We start from the raw sequence: 17,241 nt of genomic DNA, 5'->3' as shown, positions 1-17,241 counted from the left end.
AACACACTTCTTGCAAGTGAAAGAAGTTCGTAAATTTTGAAAATTCTCAACAATTAGATCAGCTTTTTATGTTGAGTGTTACTATATTCATGTTTTAGGGGTTTCGCATAATTAAATTTTAAACCAGTGTCACAATCGAACTGAAGTGTTACTGATTTGATTTGCAGTTTTCTTTCTAACACTAGTTATGATGAGTGTTATAATCCAAATGTGTTCAAAGGCTGAAAGCTTGACGTGTCCCGGCTACAGTGTCCAGTGCTGGAATGGCTTGAGGTGGGGTGAACAACCTCCCCCCGGGTTGAAATGTCCTCAGTCGTCACTGTCGAACAGCTTCTGTAGTCGGGCAGTCCGCCAGGCAGAGAGGGGCTGCGGCCTGCCCTCTTGCTGGGCAGGGCAACAAGAAAGAGCAGGGAGGGAAAGGCCCTAGAGCATAATCCTCAAATAGCCGCTCCAGGAGGAAAGTCCTAGAGTGTAATCCTCGAAAGGCCACTCCAGGGGGAGGGTCCTAGAGCATAATCCTCAAGAGGCCGCTCCAGGGGAAGAGGGCCGCTCCAGCGAAGGATTCCAGAGCATAATCCCGAAGGCCGCTCCGGAGTAAAGGGAGAGAGAGAGTGAGTGAGAAAGGAGTGGTGAGGAGAGAAGAGCTGAAATCACCACACCAATTTGTAGATTCCTGCTTTTTTTTTTTGGCCTGCCTTCATTAGTCCGAGGCTTGTTATGTCTAAGACTAAAGGTTGATGGGATTGTCAGTCATTTCCACCAGGTATGGTTTTAATGACTGTAAAAAGTGTTGGAGAAATCCATTATTAATTCATTAGGGCCAATTTTCATTGGTTCTAGTGTTCACCCATTTTTATGTGGCGTGGGTGAACACTACTTTCCTGTGTGTCAGGTGTCTTGATGAGTGGGAAAAACCGGAGGTCCCGGCCTAAGAAACCCACTGATGTCATGCCGAGTTCTTGGAGGCTTATTGAGTGCCAATCTTCTAGTCGTGGAGATGAACCTGGTAATCTTCTTGGAGGTGGTCCACTGTAAACTGAGCAATGATACTGCCGGGTATAGGTACGGCTAAAGCCCAGATGAGGGGATTGCGGTGGGCAGGAAGTCGGATAGCGAAGCGGTCAACTTGACGACGATGGTAGTAGGGGAGGCACTGGATGTTCGCCTTTTCTAATACAACAAAATGCATCAAGGTGTTCGCCGGGGCAGTCCGAGGAGAAGCCGAAGTGTCAGGTAGAAAGCAACGTAGAGAAGGCGAAAGGCAGTTGGCCTGGTGGTAGTCCAAATGGGGGCAGCGTAAGTGAGAAGTGGTACAAAGTACAGCAGAATAAGGTTCACAAGTAGTGGCAACGGTAGTGGCGTGCCAGGCTTGAGTACTGTGGCGAGGGCATGGAGGGCGCCATTGGCCTTACCACTTGCGATCCAGATGTGGGTGTGGTAGAGTAGGTGTTAGTCCAGTGTGACTCCTAAGTATTTGGCAGTAGGCTGCCAAAGAATGTCAGCACCACCGAGTGTAATCTGTTGCATGTGGTCATCTCGTAGGCGGTTGAGCGTGATGCTGATGGATGTAAAAAAGCGACTGACGGTCCCGAAGGCGGTGCATAGGCGATGACTGAGTTGCTCATCCATGTAGCTGCGCACAATCAAGGTTGTGTCATCTCCATACAACGTGATTGTCGTGAACCTCGGTACAGGGATGAGGCGAATGAAAAGAGCAAATAGGAGCGGGCCGAGCAGTGATCCTTGTGGGACCCCAGTCGCAATGGGGTGCAGTCGAGAGACGCAGTCCACCACTCGAACGCAAAAGGTGCGGCCATAGAGGAAAAATGAAGAAGTCTTAGGAGGTAGTGGGGAATGGCTGCCGTCATCAGATTCGCGATGAGGATGCCTTGGTGAACGGAATCAAATGCACGCTTGAAGTCCAGCAGCACTAAGCCGCACCACTACTGTTTGTTAAAGGTGGTACGAATAACTCTGGTCACACGAGCGAGAGCATGGGTCATTGAGTGGTTGGGCCTGAAGCCAAACTGAAAGTTTGGCAGTAAGTGTTTCTCTTGCACCACGGTGGAAAGACAATTGTAGAGAATCCGTTCGGCGATCTTCAAGAGACACGAGAGAAGGGATATCGGTCTATAAGAGTCTGGTAGGTCCGGGGATTTGCCCGGTTTGGGGATTGGCACGACGATAGCAGTCTTCTTCGCAGTAGGGTACACTGCGAGCACTATCATGCTGTTCAAGAGTCTCGTGAGGAATACAATCCCTGCCCACGGAAGATGCACCAGTAGAGCATTGGGAATACCATCCCTACCTGGGGCCATCGAAGTGTGTAGGCCCGAAATGACCGTCTGAACTTCGCGCAGGGTGACAAGCTTAATGTCCGGTGTAGGGGCCAATGGCAGAAGCGCAAGTGAGAGCCCGGGTTCGGCAGCATGCAATGTATCATCCGATGATGATGAGGAGGATGATAAAAGTGGCGAAAGGTAGTTGCGAGGTACTATGCAATCGCGTCTGCCCTCTCTTCTGCAGTGTTGCAGTGCGCCTGCCAGAAGTAAGCGGGGGCACCTCTGGTGTGGAAGCCTTGAGGCGGCTAACGAAGGCCCAAACTGGATCGCCCCGGCGAGCTATAGCACGAAGTCGGCGTTCTTCTTCAAGAGCACACCACCGCTTATACAGAGTTCGACAACGTGACCGCAAAATCTTGTAGCCACGCTGGTGGAGCGGGTCCCGTGTGCGTTGCCAGTGTCTGCGAATGCTGTTACGAATGCCCAGTAGTGTTCGCAAATAAGGCGGGAGGGGGTTGTCATGCACTGCAGAGTCCTTCAGGGGGATGAAGGCTACTGCTGCAGATTTGATCACTGACACTAACTGTTCGACCCGAAGGTCCAGATCTCGGGGAGTACAGATGGAGAAGTCCAGGAGTAATTCGCGCGTTATGAGCTGCTGGAATTGGTGCCAGTTAGCTTGCTGGAAGTTGAACCTGGTGGGCATATTACGAAAAAGAGGTTGAAGGTGGATGTAGCCGATAACTGGATAGTGATCCGAAGTACCAACACGCACAAAGGTAACATCAGTGATCGTGAGGTTGCTGGTGGTAATGAAAAAGTCAAGAATATTCGGTAGGCGGTTGGTAGCCGCTGGATAGTATGTTTCCTATTGCAGGGGAAAATATGCACAGCGGTGTGAGACGTAGGTAGGAGTAGAAATGGGTGCCTCTCCAGTTGGTTGTGGGACAGCCCCAGTGGCGGTGTGTGGCATTAAAATCCCCCATCCAAAGAACATGCTGGTCCAGGTGCTAGATAGATTCCATGTCTGCGATGGGAAACCGATGCCCAGGTGATATATGTAGGCTGCGACGACGGTGGTCGGAGTGTACACATCCGGCAGGCGGATGGCAAATGCCTCGATGGTGTCCAGAGGAAACAGCCGAATGGCATGGCATCATAGAGAGCAACACACGAATAGTGCGACCCCACCCCCTCGGTCAATACGGTCCTTGCGATAGATACCATAGCCGGGAAGTGACAGTCGATGTTGTGGGGTGAGCCATGTCTTGGAGAGGGCTACATGTCGGGGTGACGAGTTTGTAGCAGTTCGAAAAGATCCCCCATCTTACAAACGAGAGAGCGCATGTTCCAGGTGTCGACCTTAAGCCGTGTTGCCATCAAAGAACGAACACAGCACTTCGAACAAGATCTGGAATTTCTCGCCGGTGGTACGTGCACTGCGCAGGCATTGGACTGCCGCCCTCACAATGTGTAAGAACCCACGGAAAGTGTCTAGTAGTTGATGCAGTTCCTGCATGAATGTAAACATGTCGGAAATTGGAGCAGTAGTTGACTGAGTAGTGTCAAGAGTAGGTACATGACTGGTCTACCGAACGTTGGCGGCAAAAGTCTTCGGATCCTCTAGACCGGAAGTCGACGGATGTCGTTGCAATGCAGGAGACTCAGGTGGCGGAGGTCCCTTGACCGTGGTTCGAGAACGCGATGAAGTACGGGGTGGCATAGGTGCCTCGCCAGGGAATGATGCAGATGGTATGGCTGGAAAATCTGAGGACTTAAAGATAGGAGCTTGGGAGATCGACGCAAGTGGCGGTGCCTTAATGCTTGCCTGTTTACAAGCTTGTCTTCGAGGGTACAACTTTGAACCACCTACATGAGGGCCCTCGCAGTTAGGACACTCGGGGGTGTGGTCTGGCAGGTGATGACAGTTATTGATAAGGTGGAATTCGGCACACTTCATACATTGAGGCATCCTGTAGCAGGCCCGGGCTGAGTGACCATACCACTAACAGTTGAAGCATTGATTAGGGCCTTTTGGTGTGTAGTGCTCTGCTTTCACCAGAAAGGGGCCGATGTGGCAAATGGCGTGTAGTTCTCATTTCTGTGTGCGGCCCTCAAGGGTTATCAAGTAGAGCGGCATGTATCCCGGCGATCGGGTGATTTTTGGGTCACCCAGTTTCTGGATCTTGGTATCGCGGAAGCCATGGGAGGCCAGACTATCTGCAATGTCTTGAGTGTCGAGTCCTTGGGGCAGCCGAAATAATGCCTTCACATTGCAGGCCGACATACATCATTGGATAGGTAAAGGGTTCCATCCCCTCATCAATAATAAGCTGAAGAAGTGATGTGTGAACTGCAGGTGTAGAAGGGTCGAATCGGATATTGTGCCCCGCTTGGTGTACTTGAAAAGTTCCCGACTGTTGCTCCAAAGAGCTTGTCGTTCAGTGACCCGCGACAGTAGATCGAGGGAATTTTTGGTGGCCGAGAAGGATGGTGCTCGGTGCGAATAGGGCCAAGACTACTCTGGTTTTGGTTATGTGGTTGTGTGGTGGTGTTCCTCCGGAGCTTGAGTGGGCAGGATGTGCCCTGAGAGGTGTCTTTTCTCGTAGTCATCTGTGCTGCAGAAGCCCTGGCGTAAGAGTCACCGGAGGATGACTGTCTGGGGGACGGTTTCTGCTTGGGGTTCTTGACGCGCTGAGAGCCAGTGTTGAGATCGTCACGACTGGAAGCCCAGTTGGCTGTGGAACCTACGGTGGACATATCACCACCATCATCATAATCTGTGAGGATGCTGAACTGACTGCCGAACACTCGCGACAAGGTGGTGCCATGTTGGGCGGAGTCATTCATCTGTTCCTCTAGGTGAGACTCAGCAACAGGGTGAGGCTGAGAGGATGCGAGCCCGCAAGAAGTTGTCTCATCTAGCAGTCGTCGATCACCCTGGGTGGGAGCGACATCTATCACTTGAGTAGGTGGCATCTCAGGGATGAGCCACACAGGAGATATGCCTAGAGGGGCATCATGTAGAGCCTGGGGCTTCGGACGAGCAGAGAAAGATGCTATGTCACTGGTCAGCTCTGGAGAGCTGGTGTGTCCACTAGGGGAGGGTCCAGTCACGCGTTGCTTCCGAACATTAAATGAAACAAGGGTCGAGTCTATTCGGGTTTGTGAGCAGAGGCTTTTCCCTACTGCTATTGCCCACGTGTGGGAGTCAAAATCACTGGTCTGACGACTACGACTATCGAAACGGTTGGACGATCTGCCCGACCTATCCGATTCTCTGGCCTTGGTCGAAGACCTCGGTCCTCCCCCAGCTCGGGATGGGCGCGGACTATTGCTTGGATCCATTCCAAACCTCAAGCAGTCCGCTCCCTTACCCGAAGAGGGTTTGGCGCCAAAAACAAAGTCAATACTAAACCTACATTAACTACAAGAGCACTGAACAAAACAAAACTAAGCTAAAGTCCTCAGTTGCATTGTACGCTGAAAACCGCACTGAAACAGAGAAGTAAATATTAGCTTTCACACTAATAGCAACCTTATTCCCCCAGATGTCTCTGGGGTAAGGATCACTGACTGGTACAGTGCAAGCCAAGCTTATATACAAGTCGGTTACATAAGTCGGTTACATTATCATTACAGTCAATATTTTCAGATTTAGCCTTTGCAGCATGTTCTATAATATGTCACCCACTGTTCTGGTAATATGCTGATTTCTGAATCTCGGAATGCTCCCAACACAATCGGAAGCCCGCTCCTTCCCTGAGTAATGCCACAAAGAATCCAAATTATTTACATTCTGCAGCAGGCACCATTTATTGGTGCCGGGTGCATCACCATCTCACAGGATAACTAGCTTAGGCATAGATATTAGGTAAAATTACCCTGCTGTGTCGGGGCAGCCATGTTTGTTTCAGGGATGAGCATGCAGCACTCGCACAAGGGGGCCGAGGCCAAATGCAGGACACGACAAGCTTTTAGCAGTAACTTAACAAAATGATAACTACAATTTGAAACATAATTGTGTACTGTATGACAAAGTGATAGTAAATGTATTGGTGAGGGGTGCCACAGAAATAAGATAAAAATGTGGAAACCAACCGTCCACACGATTTTAAAGCATTTTTAATTTAGCTAACAAAATCCCACCAACCATTCACCCAATTTACCAATATTAAAATGTTAATAATAAGCAAACTTCCAGAAATTTCGCAATGCCGATTTGCAGAATAATCAAAATTATTGTGAGAAAGTAAAAAAATCATATTTTTATCTTTTTATTTTCCGTGGTGCCCCTTTCCTGTCTTATTACTCAAATAGAGAGCTTCAACAGGATTTTTTCCATTGGAATGTTATATAATTTTTTTCGGTAGAAACATTCAAGCTTCAAATGTCCTGCTAACACAGGAAAAATCACAGGAAATTCATTTTCATTGCTTCGTACTTCTAACATTCACATCAGGTTAGCAATCATGGAGTTAAGGCGATTGGTGGAGGGTGAAAAACAGTCATGCGTCAGAATAAGCTGAAAATTGGCTTATTTGCTTCATAAACGCTTGCTTATCAATACTATATAGTCAGCCGGATCGTATATAAGCTAGCGGGTGAGATATCACAATTTAGTGGCGAGACAGCTCTCGTGGGTGAGGGGTGTCGAAGTTGCTCCGCGGCCTGCGATCTAGCGGACATCGCTGGAACGTCTTGCAAAACTATTGTAGTCTCTCTCTCTCCCCACATTTGTCCGCGGAGCGGACAGAGGGAAACAAGCCACGAAGGGCCTTCTCCCCCATCCCCTGTCAGAATCCTCGTAGCGCACAGCCGTGATGCGATAACCGGTTTTAGCCAGCCTTACTTTCGTTCGACCCTCAATGGCAAACGAAGACATAAACACAACCATTGTAAAATTCTGAACATATGAAATTTTTAACTTAATTAGAGTCGACTATGCTTGTGTTATAATATAAATACCTATCTATTTTTAATATAAAATGTATATATAGTATATTATAATATATGCCTATGTTTACTGCTGTAGACATTGTGCGTATCACCAAAAACGCGCAGTAAAGTCATCAGGCACAAACAGACTGATAATGGGAATAGATCAGTGGCGTAGCATTTGTGTGTGTGTCAGGGGGGGGGGGAGGGGGGGCGGAGAGGGCGGCACTTTGGCCGGGGCGGCATTTCACAGGTGGCGGTAACATAAAGTTAATGTTTTTCAAGGTTTTTCCCCGTAAATTTTTTATTGTTATTCCCATATATCCATGTACAATATTCAATGCATGGATATTGCAAGGTTTCTCAATAACTAATACTTAGGAAACTTATTTGGTTTCAATTTTAATTTAAACGAACATCTCTCCTTGCCAATTCTTTGTACTTCGCCGTAATGACTGAGCGTATCTCTTTATTTTATTCAATCGTGTTTCAATTTGATACGTCTTACAAGGTATCGATGACTTTGAGAAAAAAGCGAAAAACGAACACAAACTATTTCGCGGCCTTCATATGAAACTATACGTAGCGTACATATTGAATTTCTGCGTATCAAGTTTGCAGAGCTGTTCGTTTTATGTAGGCGATTTCTCTTTCTCCTATCGTTATTGCATTAAGTTTTCTCTGTAATTTTTTTAATAGGTATTCTGCCATCTCTGTCATGTTTGTTTACCTGTAGAATAAAATGCAATATTATAAATTAATTTTTTTACAAACATGTTGTTCATATGTCAAAAAATGTCATTTTCAAATTTAAGGTTACTGTTATTCAATAATTACCATGCCCCAATTTTTTATAATCAATTAGAAAAATAAGATGACGGCAAATGTGGGATCCGCGCCGGGTGCTAGTGACCTGTGCTACGCCTCTGGAACATAGGCCAGTTCCCGAAACGTCGCAACAGTTTTGTCATTGGAATCCTACCGTGTTAGTCGGTGTTGTCGTTATGTTGTCCATATTACCTTTTTTTTCCATCGTTCGTATGTTTTGATTATATTTAGAATATTAAAACAAACATTTAAATGGCTCTAACTGTATGTACTAAGGGCGTAAAGGTGTTGTTTCGCGTGCGTATTATGGTCACCCATAGCAGTAAGGGTTCAATAATTGTTTCAGACAATTTTTTTGTATAATATTTAGAACGTTTAAAAACTTTGGATGGATTTGCTGAACTATACCTGCTAAGAGGGTTAGAATTTATCAATCCCTCAAAACTTATTTTTTCATTATGTACAGCTAAAATGCGCGTATCGAAAATTGGTTTAGAAAATTTTTGGTTTTTATATTTTAAATGATTAAAAATTTTAATTGATTTGATACTGTGTCTAATAGTGGAGTTACGTTTTTTCCTCCACCCTCTCTGTTTTCTATCCGTACAGTAATAGTTAGTCGTACACAAACATTTTTTGGAAGACATATGTGGATAATATTTAAAAGGTCTGCATGAATTTTCAAAGCAACTGTTACTGTGGCTACTACGGTAATAATATTTTTTATCGTTTTCCTTTCGTCCATATTTTTTTGTCTTCCCGCTGTTATTGTTGTTCGTTTAATAATTGTTTCAGACCAATTTTTTTCATAATAATAGCCAGTTTACAATATTTGACACCAATTGCAAAAGTCTACAATTAAATTAAATTAATTTAGAAATATAAAAACTGTATGCAACTATTGTTATAAAGCTATTAGTATCGAATTCAAGAAATATGGGTGAGAGCTAAGAAATTCGATATCGTAAATGAGCTCAAATATTGTTACCAATTCCTCTTTAAAGACTTTATATTTATATAATATATAACACTTGAAGACTAAATATCGAAAATAAAGGATGTTTTTTCTTTCTCACTATTTTTCTATTCACTTAGGTATCTTCCCTGAATAAAAGCGATTTTAAAGCAAAAAATATAAGACGCGAACGATGCTCGGTCGCCCAGGTACCAATATTTATATTATGCAAAATAAAAAACAAACCATAGTGCTTTTTCCTACCTTTTCAAATCGCTGTTCATGTCTCGTCCATTTCCGTTTACCCATTACAGGGACTTCCATTACTGCCATCATTTCTTCTACTTGTTGGTGTCCAATCCCAACTGATAATGATCCCCACACAAATAAATCATTTAATTCCTCTTCTTCTTTTTCCGTTGAAATTATCCTTGTTTTTTCACACATCATGCATTTATAAGTGAAGTAGCTGACAATGCCAATTCTTTTTTCGGACTGAAGTTCAAAGCGACCTGTTGTGCACTGTAGCACATGAGTAGCTAAAGATGTGAGTGAGTTGGTTTAACATGTGACTCATATTTACAAAACGACGTCCTTGAACGATTTTTTCTTTCATTGTCACAGTTTCAGCAGTTTCATTTGGAAGAATTTCAACATTCGATACTTCTTCACTTGGCAAGAATGAGCAATCCAATCCAGAAATATCCTCGCTGAAAAAAAAATCAGTTTAATCACACGTCTGTCATTTGAAACTTTTATTTATCACAGTGAACTGTTATGACAACATACAATTTAAAACGAATTTTACTTAGTCTGTGTCACTCCACGTTTTAACACTATGTTTATTTTAATACGCCTTGCGAGATACAGTTGTCACAACATCCGATTTCCATGTGCCTGCTTCTCTAAGTACAGTGAACTTTTTTGCTGCAGCTTAATTACTTATTTATTCGTTGAAAAAAAATGCTGATAACCAAAAAACAACTCTTCTTATGCGTAACCGACTCGCAATTCATTGCTGTCTAAAAATTGGTTTTATTGTGTTGGCGAGGGTGGCGGACGACTGTGCTAGCTTGGTGTCATCAATGAGTGAACGGCTGTTATTACATTCTTACCCAGCTTCCCACCAAAGCTTTGCATGATTTCAGATGGTTACTTTGAATATTTTAAGTGTAGTGGAATACCAGGTGATTTAGAGAGTTGGTGCTTTAGAATACTGATAATGAATTTTATAATGCTACTGTATGTGATCACTAGGAACACGATAAACTGTGAAAAAGTTGTGTAAATTTACACAATAGTCTGCGGCAGCAGAGATTCCACCGATGTTAGTGTCCTTTTGCACCTACAAAGTTCGTGAATTCTTTCACTCTATGCAGAAGTAAAAGTTCCATCAAAAGTGTTAAATTTCTATGAATGGGTAATTTTACCAGACTATTTTTATATTAACGAGTATATGTTGATACATATTTAATGCAGGGGTGAATTTCATTTTCGGCTAGTAGTTAACTTACATGAAGTGCATTTATACAGACAGTGTATGCTATTTTTTTAAACCGAGAATAAATCACTGTCAATGTATGACAGTCAACCATGATTATGAGGTTCTCTAACATTTTGTCACCGGATTATTTCATAGTTATATAATGCGATAGGAGGTTTGGAACCCACAACCACTCAATAAGTTACCTAAGAAGCATTCTGACAAATCGACCAATCTATTTACATATAAATTGAATTGCAAAATAGGGAATTAAAACATGTACAACAAAACACTTTTTTCTTTATAAATAAGTCTACGCCTGAACAAGTTTGAACGAAAGACATTTAGATTTTCTTGATACACAAGGAATTTTTGAGTAAAATTACACAACCTGCAGCATTTTTTTTGCATCCGCTTCAAATATTTTTTTTGCTTGTTAACTTCTAATTTATAATGCTGATAAACTAATTGTAAGATGACTTACACACTACACACTGACTTTATCTGAGGGAGCCTCAAAATCCTCAGTCAGAGTGGTACTCGAACCCATCATCTGTGCCTTACATAACACTAACAGCACGATCCTCGCATCATGCTTAGGTAACAAGCACTATACGAAATTATGTAATTAAATTACTTACTCGGTTATATTTTGGACGTTACCGCTGGTGGTGTCGTGATCGCCCTGGCATACAGGTGGTACGTAGGCAGACGTTTCCATCTGTGTAGCAGCAGCAGGAGCATAATCTGTTAAACTGGAAGATGTCCTGTGGAATTAATTAATAATATTAGCACTTTTGCACAGCTAAAAATGTGATTTTATAATACATACATGTTGTGCTGGCAGAATTTTAGTGAAGATGAACACACTCAAAAGTTTGCAATCTTACCTTTCCACAGAGTTGAAACCAGCATTAACAAATTCTTTGTATTTTTCCTTCAGTCTTCTTATGCACTTCGACCGTTTAGTTCTTTTACGGATCTTGCTGAATGGTGTCTTTTTCGGCATCGTGTTGGTATTTAACTTCTATCAAAAATGTAACAATTAAAAATAATTTCGCTACACGAATTTTTCTCCACGAAAACCTATTCCTTGCTTGAGCGACGATAGCCTCCATCCACTACAGAGCGTAGCCTTGTCTGACAGTGAGACGCGGTGTCATCGCCCGCCTCAGCCTGCCTCCCTCTACCCCCGTTATTCTGTCCCTTTTACACTCCATTCTTCTCCCTTCCCCCTCCCTCATTACAGCGGCTGCCGGCCGGATCTCCGCCTACGTGGTTCCAAGGAGCGCCACCAGTTTGCGCCACGCCGCAGGGACATTCTTCCCGGCAAATGAAGTTTTCACGCGCAGTGCTAGGAATATCACTCCAGCGTATGTGTTTTGAGTCAGGTCATCTCAAAACCAAAAGGATACGAGAATACATGCGTGACTCAATGGTGTGTCAGATAGTATCTTTTAAACTTCATTGCAATTCTTTCGTAAAATATATTTTAAAATAGACCGGCAAAGAGCCATGGAAATTTTCAAAACTCAAATGCAAATTTAACAATTAAAAAAAGAATATTCAGTATTTCTTGGTCCGACAAATTATTTGTACAATCATTACTTGAACTATACTTAAGATAATCATTCTTTAAGTTTTCTTTTTTTTTTGGTGGTTCGGCAAGAAAAAAAATACGTTTACAAGAACATAACTTAGTAAAAAAAATTATTAAAAAAATAGGTAATTTTCATTTTAACTTAAAAAGAAGATTAAAAAGTAAATATGTACTGTTCAATATGTTTTGTCGTAATATTTTCCATGCACCAATCGCCTTAAGAAGTTAGGGAGTAGGTGTGTGTAATCTCTGCTGTGTTAACAGTTGAAGTCAAAACAAAAAGCGACCACGCCCCCTTGTGAGAGCAAAACATCACTGGTTGCAATGCATTTAAATGCAGAATACTGTATTTTGTTAATCCGATATTAGCTACCAACGGCGTATATGTCCAAGTTTATCTTGTTAAGATTATGAAATGAAATATAATGTTGTGTTGCAAGACTGTAACGTGTGATTTTTTAGTAGAAATAAGGCAATAAATCCCGATATATGTAATGACGAAATGGGTTATAAAATTAATTTATTGCTTACTTAACAGCATTCAGGTAGGGTGCATTGATGTTATTTAGGCAGTATGTTGTGTCAATAACATTATAGTACCCTTGTTTACATTATTTGTGCTTAAAAGAAGGTTTTTTTTCGTCATTTCATTTATTGGACTATTACAATGTTAAAGATATTAGCTTATTACCTACATGTTACTGTAAACGAAATGAACAAATTAACTGATATTTAAATTCTCGTCATAATTATTAGGCCTATGTGTATGGATGGATTAGCTGTCACGAGCCCACTCGCCTATATTAACTTGTACATGCTACAACTTTTGCATTTTATTTATATATTTATTTATTTATTGCAGTGGCCACGCAATAGTAAACATACCAGTAGTTTCTTCAGAGCTAAATTAGTCCTTTGCACGAATATTTCACTTTAGGAGCCAGTACTGTAAAGTAACAGTAATAACAGAGGGCACACATGCCTACCTGCAGCAATGTTGCAGTGATTACATTCGCAACTTTTTTTTTTACTATAGCGATTCCAAGTGTTATATATTTATACTGTCTACGTTTTAATTATTTTTCATCCCACAATTTTAGCCTTGAATGTGTGCCTTAAGCTTCTTTGAGATCAGTGAGGATTATAAATTGCTAGTGAAGATATATTTAAATCGAAAATTATATTTTTGTATTTTTTGTTCTCATAGGGGGCAATATTTACCCACAATTTCCCTAATATTCATATCCATTCAACTATAGATTTGCAAAAATTAGTTCATAGAAATTTTTTCTAGGAAACCTAATTATTTTTGTCAAGATTTTTTCTTGGTTTCCCTTACTTGATGACACACATAAATACTATGTAGCAATAACCAATCAATACTTACTAAGACTGCATATAAATACAAAAAATACTTATGTTTCTGATTTGTAATAGGTAAAACAGTTATTCTTGAATGGAATAACAAGATCACTTGAAGCTCAAAAGGAAGAATGCATACATAGCTACTAAAAGTTTGACTGCAAAAATTCTCATTGACCCTTAAACAAAATTGTCTTTGTAAACATCTTTTGAACAGAATCACTAGTTTAAATTATATTCTTAGCAAAATAATTGAACCTTATACAAACATACTTATCAGAAACTGCTTTTGTCAAATAAACAATATGATTATTCAATGGGGACATGTCATGCATATGCTGATTCAAAGAGGAAAAAAATGTTTTTTCATCTTACAAATACTTTGCACGTCCTTAGACGGGTATGTTATTCCACCTCTATCTTTCTGTGCAATTAATGAATTTTCAGCATTTCCCTCTGGCAACTGGTACATCTTAAATTGGTAATTCCTGAAAAACACTAAAAATATTTTACAGCATTTTTAATGTAGCTATACTAACCTAACCTACAATCTAGTGTTGTTACTAACCTAGCCTAATCAAACACTATCCACATTTGACTACTTCGAAAGAAATATTTTCGAAATTGATTTTTATTACTTTAATTACAGAAAAGTTACGCCGAGGGAATTTTAGAACAAAATGATACTAAACCACACTGCATAAAACTAAAAGTGAAATGTTTTACAGATTAAATCACTTCTCCTCATCCATTTCCTCACTAAATTATGGTTTCATGCAGATAACACAATCTATTTTATTTCATTTTTTTAATTTTTTTCAATCCACCTGCAGATCCCTACATGAGCCAACAGCTCAAGGGATATTGACCTTGTCACATTATAAACAAAAATTAAACATAGTTAAAATTGCAATAAAATAATCAAGTTTACAATTATAATGAATTTTGCTAATCTACACTTTCAACAAATAATAACAAATTTTATAATTTTCACAATTTACACAACACAACAAACAGTACATATTTTTCATTTAATATACTCTGAATCATTTGTAGGGTGTCCTATTAATTATACAGCAAATTACATATTATTTATATTGTCATTACAAGGTGTTATTTCACCAGCTAAATAAATATTTTTATCCTTTGATGTATTCTCTAACAACTTTTTTGAATTCATTAAAATTTTGTAGTAATATAATTTCTTTAGGTAGTTTATTAAATAGTGTTATACATCTTAAGTGTGGAATTTTGGTTTCAGTTTATAGTTATATCTTGTGATATATGGTCCAGTATGTTCAGATTCTACAAAATTATTTACAATTTTACAAATAAGAGCAACCTATAAATATATTACGAAAAAAAAGGGAATATATTCCACTCAGTAAATAAAGGTTTACATGAGGCTCTTGTATCAGCTAAACATATAATACATATGGTTTTTTTTTTGCAATCTAAAAATTTTAATACTATTACTACACTTACCCCATATTTCAATTACATATAGGCCTACCATGTGTGTGTGAAAAAGTGCAATGTATGCAGTTCGTAGAGAATTTCTGTCTATAATTTGGCTAAGAATTCTGAGGGCGTAGCAAGCTTTACTTAATTTATGAATAGTTTGATTGATATGTACATTCCATTTTAGTTTATCATCAATATGTAAGCCCAAGAATTTAGTTGATTCAGTTTGACTTATCGCTTGATTCTGAAATTCAGATAATACTTGATCGAGCAGTCTTTTATTACCAAATTTAATAAATTTTGTTTTATTTATATTAAGTTTTAAATTATTTGCATCAAACCACTTATTCAAGTTAATTATTTCAAGTTTTAAATTATTTGCATCAAACCACTTATTCAAGTTAATTATTTCAAATTCAGTTTTATTTTTTAATTCCAATATTTTTCTGGAGTTATAAGAAGATTTGTGTCATCAGCAAAATATACGTACTCGTACAAAATTGTACTTACTACAGAGTCAGAATTTTTTCATTAGTTTTCCTTATCCCTATATTTACACATGAGTTATCCATCAAGTCAAATCTGTGTGGGATTGTACATACCGCCACTTTTGTGTTACATAATGAAGGTAATACATATTTCAAACTGAGATACACAGTTTTTGATTGTTTCTTTAACACGTAATTTCCACCTGCTACTATAACTATCTCATCTTCTTTCTTGAGACATGTCTTGTCTTCTCTTATTCCTCTCACCATTTCAATTATAGAAGCTCCTGGTTTGATATATAAACTTACTTGTGAAATGTAATTCCTGTCTGCTTTTTCGCTAGCCTATTTGTACAACCATAAGCACAACACGAATTTTTTTATTCTTTCTTGAACACGTAATTTCCACCTGCTACTATAACTATTTCATCTTTCTTGAGACATGTCTTGTCTTCTCTTATTCATCTCACCACTTCAATAATAGAAGCTCCTGGTTTGATATAAACTTACTTGTGAAATGTAATTCCCGTCTGCTTTTTCGCTAGCCTATTCGTACAACCATAAGCACAACACGACATTATTTATTTCATTAAAAACACCATTTCAAACTTGTATTCGCCGTTTGTTTTTGTCGCATTAGTGGGCGTGTCCCAAAAAGCAAAATGACTTCAGCATCCACGCCAAACAACCACTCCCTAACTTCTTACCTCCATGTTAGCAATGAACACAACACATTCTACTAGCTGATGCTTGTCCAGTTATCGCTCCGAATTTATTGTATCCATTGATAATTTAAAGATTCATCCTAATGAAACCTGGACAAATAGTTGAAATATATTTTAACTGAATCACGAATATTTTTTAAAGTGTACAGTCATTTCCCGGGTGAGATTCGTCCCAAACCTTAGCAATGATGTAAATAGGTTTTAAATATAATGAAATTATATTTTAACATTACAAATGGAAAATTTAATCAAACCACATAACTTGACTGTTTTATGTATTTTAATAACAATAACAGATAAGCATTCTCAATATTTATTTACTACTCAAATAAGCGACAATGTAAATGTTTTAGTTATCATTGGTGGCGTGGCTCCCGCCCCAGCAGCACCAGCACCACCAGAGACACGGGATGTCTGGACGCAGTCTGCGCCCCCGCAGCCTGCCCCAGAGCTGCGCCACAGCAGCTGCCAGACTGTCCCAGCTATGCGGAGTCGGCACCAGTGGAGCCAGACGCCCGCCCCAGCCAAGTGCCGGGAATCTGGCACCCAAGCAGCTGTTGTCACAGCTCAGAAGAGCACCACCGCAGCTCTTCATGTGGCACAAGGATTCTCTCCACTGCTGCCACCGCCGGTAGCCTCTACAGCCACACAGACCGCCCCCAAGGCGGCCTCGGCTGCGGGGAAATCGGCGCGGCAGCCAGCACAGGAGCAGCCCAGTCAGCGCACACCAGATCGCCGCGCGCCCTGGCACTTTGTCGTCCTCAGGGGCGGCAGGGGGGCCGGGGCTCCTGCAGAAGAAATCGACGCAGCCTTGCGCTCGGCCGGCCACAAGCCGAACAGGTGCTGGCGCGTCTGCAGCAGGGCAACAGGGCGCCTCACTGGCCTCTACAGAGTGGCCTTCGCCACAGTTCAAGAGGCCACTCGCCTGCTAGAGGCCGGCCTCACCATCAGAGGCGCCCACTGCGCAGCTGAACCAGCCCACACCAGACAGCAGCTCCCCAGGGCCTGGGGCCCCACCGAGCTGCAGTCTGCTCCGCGCGGCGCAGTGCTGCAGTTGGCAGAAATGTTAACTGCGGTGCTGAGCCGCGCTAGGTACACACCGAGCCAGCCGTGGGC

At 41.2% G+C, this 17,241-nt stretch overlaps 1 long non-coding RNA gene across 1 annotated transcript; it reads right to left on the bottom strand.

The window, feature by feature from the left end:
- Window positions 1-9,414: 9,414 nt before the first annotated feature.
- Window positions 9,415-16,116, bottom strand: LOC134527183 (uncharacterized). Its single transcript, XR_010074122.1, has 2 exons — window positions 11,128-16,116; window positions 9,415-9,713 (listed from the first exon to the last, which is right to left on the bottom strand). It is a non-coding gene; the product is annotated as an uncharacterized LOC134527183 (long non-coding RNA).
- Window positions 16,117-17,241: the final 1,125 nt, after the last annotated feature.

The sequence above is a fragment of the Bacillus rossius genome, chromosome 1 (genome assembly GCF_032445375.1).
Source record: "Bacillus rossius redtenbacheri isolate Brsri chromosome 1, Brsri_v3, whole genome shotgun sequence".
Lineage (NCBI taxonomy): Eukaryota > Metazoa > Arthropoda > Insecta > Phasmatodea > Bacillidae > Bacillus > Bacillus rossius.
The sequence above is the reverse complement of the archived record's forward strand: the minus strand, read 5'-3'. Positions and strand labels throughout refer to the sequence as shown.